The sequence below is a fragment of the Equus quagga genome, chromosome 1, assembly GCF_021613505.1.
Source record: "Equus quagga isolate Etosha38 chromosome 1, UCLA_HA_Equagga_1.0, whole genome shotgun sequence".
Classification (NCBI taxonomy): Eukaryota; Metazoa; Chordata; class Mammalia; order Perissodactyla; family Equidae; genus Equus; species Equus quagga.
In genome coordinates this window covers 139,872,692-139,878,317 of record NC_060267.1, presented here as the reverse complement: position 1 = coordinate 139,878,317, position 5,626 = coordinate 139,872,692, and positions in this window count along the sequence as shown.

Here is a 5,626-nt window from a genome sequence, read left to right as displayed (position 1 = left end):
TAACGCTGTGTAGCTGGTTCTCTAACGCTGTGTAGCTGGTTCTCTAATGCTGTGTAGCAAATTAGCCCAGAAGTGCATAGAACAGTGATTTGTTTTGCTCACAAAAAATAATGCTGTTTGGGCAGGGCCCAGTAGGCATTGCTCATCTCTGCTCCTCTTGACATCAGCTGTGTGGCTAAAGGCTGGGGCCTAGGATCAACAGAAACTTGCTCACGCATGTGAGAGAGCGGGGAGAGAGGAAGAGGAAGCAGGAAGAGGATGGGGAGAAGAGAGAGCAAGCACGCAACAAACTCCCCATCCAGGCAGCTCCCTGAGTGCCCTGGGGCCGTGCTGCTCTACCCAAAACTAGCTCCCGGCTCCCTGCCCTCTGGGAGGAGTGGAGCCTGCCCTCTGGGAGGAGTGTGCTGGATAGGTCTACAAGTATTTCTCCCAGTTTTTGGCTTGTCTTTGCATTTTCTTGTAGTGACTTGATAAAGGAGTGTACAATTTCAAAGGTGTTGAATTACTAGTATTTTCCTAGCACCATTTCTGCTGCAACTCTACAGAACACATTTCCACATAGTTTTGCTTTTTCACTTTTAGGTCTTGTTTCCATCTAAGACTGACTTTGGAGTAAGGAAAAGCTCTGTATCAATCAAGAAAGGTCAGATTATGCTGTGGTAACAAATGATCCCCAAATCTAAACAGCTTAAAAAAAAAAAAGGCTTATTTCTCACTCATTTGGCAATTGTGTATATCCTCGAAGGGTTGGCTGCAGCTCTGTTACATGCCATCTGCATTCTGGGACCCCGTGTGATGGAACAGCTTCTCTCTGGAGCATTGCGAGTTGTCCTGGCGACAAGAGAAGGGAGAAGTTTCTGCTTGAGAGGGACAGTCTCTTCTGTTCACATTTCATTGGTCAAAGCAAGTTGTGTGGCCAAACTTGAAGTAATTGAGGCAAGAGAATGTACTCCTCCCCTGAGGGGTGGCAGTGTCTGATAGCATCTGACACAGTCCAGTTTTCTTTTTGCTCATATGGTTAATGGGTTGCTGAGAACCTTCCTGAAGCCCTCGCTCCTGATCTGCGGTGCCACCGCTGTCGCACATCAAGTTCCCCTCCACTCGTGGGCGTTTGGGCTTTCTCTTTGGTCCCACTGGCCTGGGTGTTTTCACTGCCCAGAACTCATCCTCACGCAGCCACATCTTGCAGGATGGCCCTGGCTCTGCCATGAGCTCCTCAGTCTGTTCACCAAAGCATTTTCCTGAGTGTGTTTTCGATTAGCATGAGTTCTCCTGTATGTTCGTAGTTGTTTTTTGACAAGGATCTGTGGTAAGAACTGTGTGGAAACATTGGATCAAACAAAGTGAAAAAGTTGTCTAAACTAATTCTCATCAGAGGTTTGAAAAATGACTTTCTTAGAGAGGGTAGACGGAGTGCGGTAGCACCCAAACTTTTTCATCTATGGAGTTTCTTATTCCTGGAGCATCTCACAGGACCAGTCTTCTTTGGAATTCATTTTGGAGAAAGCGAACTTGGAAATGAACACTACAGCATCGCAGCTAGAAAACATGGGCTCTAATCTATTGAACCTCAGTTGAGTGTTGCACCTGATGGTCTCCTAACTAGAAATTCTCATCCATATGGCAATTCCCTGAGATCCATGCACACACCTGCTGAGACCCCCAGGTAGATCCGTAGGTGGAGCTCTTCCCTGATGTCCAGCTCTCATCCTTTGTGCTGGGCATTGTGCAGAGGCTCCATGAATGTGATTTCACTGGAGGGGAGGGTGCAATTAAGGAGTTGTGACATGTTTAATTGTTACAGTGAATGCCCTGGTCCCAGGAGAAGTAGCTAGATGGCCTGTTCTTAGCACTTCCCTTGATAGATTATTCTGAGCATGAGTTTTTGTTTTAGCCAAAGGTCCAGGTGTTCAACTTCTTCCTTCACCACTTTCAGTGATGTCTGCCTCTTGCCTGTTGACTATTCTAGCTGCACAAAGCTAAAGTATCACCCATTAAAACATCATGGGACATTTTATGTCCTAAATTAAGCTCCTATTAGAGTTGAGTTTAAACATAGATTCTGAGGTTAGGAAAAGGAGAAAGTACAAGTTGTAAGACATGTTGAAGAGAATTTAAGATGTCTTCTCTGAGCTTCTGGGACCACACATTCTTCTGGGTTCTGTCCAACTTTATTCACAGCTCCATTCTTTACCCTGTTCTAGTTATCTGTTTCTGAAAATCATCTCACAATGTTATGAGTCAGGAACTGGACATGGCTCAGTCGGGTGATTCTTCTGCTCCAAATGGCACTGATATAACGTTACTCAGTGGTATTCAGTTGACAGATGGGCTGGTCTGTCTGGTTCGCACTGGTACGTTACAAGGATGGCTGGGAGGTGGACTCCTCTGGCTTTGCAGCATGGCAGCCTCAGGGTAGTTAGACTTCACACATGGTGGCTCAGGGCTGCCAGAGCGAGTGTTCCAGCAAACCAGGTGGAAGCTGCATGACCTTTTACGACCTAGCCTCGGGTGTCAAATGTGTTCCTTCTGCCATATTCTGTTGGTTGAAGCAGTCACAAGCCCACTCAGATTCAGGAGGAGGGGACACAGACCCCATCTCTCAATGGGATAGATGGAGAAGAAGTTGGGGCTACGTCTGAACACATGTTGAAATTTTTGTAGGACTTGCTCCCGAGCCCTCTTCTCCATGTACACACTTACCCTGGGTGACGTCCGTTAGACCTGTGGCTTTAAATAACATCTCTATGCTGATGACTCCCAAATTTATATCTCCAGCCCAGACCATTCTCAAAGCTCCAGATTCTTATGTTCCAGCTGCTTACTGGATATTCCCATCTGATTCACAGACAGCTCAAACTTAACAGTCAGACAGAGCTCTTGATTCATACTCTGCAGACTAGTTCCGGCCCCAGTTTTCCCCATCCCAGAAATTGCCACGAGCCTCCACCCGCAAAGTCCAGCATTTCATTCCTCTCCTTCCCTCAACCGTGCATTCAGTGTGTAAGCAAGTCTTGGTGACTCTCTTCCCCAAAATATAACTCAAACCCTATTTCTCTCCATCTATTTCCAAGTCCACGCCACCCATCTTTCCCATGGACTTAGTGAAGCAGCTCCCGGAGTGATTTTCCAACTTCCCCATCTGCACTGCTGTCCAATCCATTCTCTACAGCTACCAGTGATCTCTCAAGTGTAAATCAGATCGTGCAGGGTCCCACATTAAACCCTCAGTGGGGTTCTGTTGCTCTTTGAAGAAAATCTAAGCTCCTTGCTGTGGCCTACAAAGCTTCATATGGCCTGGCCTTTGCCCACTCCTCCAAGCTCACCTGTGATTGCTTTCCTCCCCATTCCAACCACAGGCCTCTTTCTCACCTCAGGGCCTTTGCACTTGCTGCTGCCTCTGCCTGGATAGACCTTCCAGCAATTCCAATAACTGGTTCATTATTCTCCTTCAAAATTCAGTCTACAAAGCTCCTCCTTTACTGTCCCTCTCACATTATGTCTTGGCCCATTTCTTTCTTAGAAACCATCACAGTCTGTAATCATCTCATTTGTTAGCTATCATTGTCTCTCTTCCCTTCCAGAATGTAAGTGCCATAAAGGCCAGAGACCATGTCTGTCCTGTTCAGCACTGTCCCCAGTGCCTCCCCGGGACTGATATGTAAAATACCAGTTGACGATCTCACTAAAGGCTGACACTATGGAGGTGGGCAATGCCAGAGAGAAAAGGGATTCACATGTAGGAGACTGGTCAAGAAATTCTGGTTAATAATTTCATATTTGTAGATGCACTTTTTGTCTCGCAAGGGGATGTTTAAATCTGTTTTTTTCCCTTCCACTGACTGATGTCAAGGAGAAAATGGTGGGTGAGTTAGTGAATACAAAATACTCATACAAAAATCTAATACAACTGTTTACCTACTCTGTCCCCCTCAGGACAGTTCTGAGGTCACAGTGAAAGCTGCTGTGGTTTCTCGTGGCCTCAGCCAAACAGAGATGGACAGACCGCTCGGGACACCTCTCAAAAGGCTTGCGAAGATTCTGCAGTGATTCAGAAGAGCTTATATTCTCTTTTAAATCCAGAAAGTCAGAATTGTTTTCCTAATTTTTCTTGTGGAATCTACCCTTTGTTCTCCCATGTGACGGCCTTCATACGCTGCGCTGGTGTGGTTCCACAGGTTACGTGAGGAGGGAAACGTGGAGAAGCTGAGAGGAAAAAAGACTGAATGGATTCGCCCCTCGTTTATTTTTCATTTTTTCAAAATTAGCTTGTGTGTTTACATAAAGAGGGGAAATCTTGTGTTAAAAGAGAGGTCTTAAAACTAGAGCCAGTAAATGACAAAAAACCTGTAGAAACGCTTTTACGGCTTTCTTTGTGACAACAATTGCTAAAAAACCAAATATTTCCCTGACTTCTCAGAGCTAGCTCAAGTGTCGTTCTGTTTCCAGTATAAACACAAAGCTTTCTGGAGTCCATGATCTGGCCGTAATGTTGTGGTTATTGTTAAGAGTACAGGGATGGGGCCGGCCTGGTGGTGCAGCAGTTAAGTGCACACGTTCTGCTTCTGTGGCCCAGGGTTCACCAGTTGGGATCCCAGGTGTGGACATGGCACCGCTTGGCAAGCCATGCTGTGGCAAGCGTCCCACGTATAAAGTAGAGGAAGATGGGCATGGATGTTCGTTCAGGGCCAGTCTTCCTCAGCAAAAAGAGGAGGATTGGAAGCAGATGTTAGCTCAGGGCTAATCTTCCTCAAAAAAACCAAAAAAAAAGTACAGGGATGGAACGTCCCTTTTTCTCTCCAGCTTACTGCAGGAGGGGTGGACAAATGTCAAGACAACCACGTTTGTGCAGCACCTAGAAAACTGTCAACACTTAATATCACTTATTACTGATTCAAGAGGATTATAGAGATATATTCTGCTCTTCATGAAGTTCACAGAAACCAGAATAAAACAGAACCGAATCTTGAGACATTGCCATCGGGAGCACATTATTCTCTAATAGTGTGACTTCATCTATCTGACTTTTGTGAGGAGAACTTCTGTAGATGCGACTTTTCCATACAACTGGAAATGCTCAGAAATGCTTTCAAACTTTTAAAGGTCATTTGTGTTGTAAATATTCCTAAATGTCCGGCACATTTTCCGTCTTTCTTAAGTGGGGCCCCGGTTCTCGGATTTGGCTGGTCCCAGGGTGGTTCGAGTGGGTGGGGAGGGGAGGACCACTGATGCACGGTGACCGTGAATGAAGTCATGATCTAGGACAGCACTGGTCTCTATGCTTCTGAGGGTACCTGACATTTGATTCTGAAACACCCTCATGACGACTGACCCCAGGAGGGCGGCCCATTTTGTAAGACAGTGACCCTAACCATGACCCCGCTGGCGTGGGGGCTGATCTGTGAGGATTCAGGATTGGGCTCTGTGCTGGCATTTGCCACTGAGTGTGCCCACTCTTCAAGCCTGGCTTTCTGAGGCTTTTTGACATTAAAGGACCCTCTGATGAGAAATCAGGGGACTATTTGTGGTAAATAAATGCTGGTTCATGTATTTTAAAGGCAAGTGATCTTTATAACTAGCCATCAGGCGAAGCTGGAAGTATTGATAAGATGGTAGTTCAAGACAG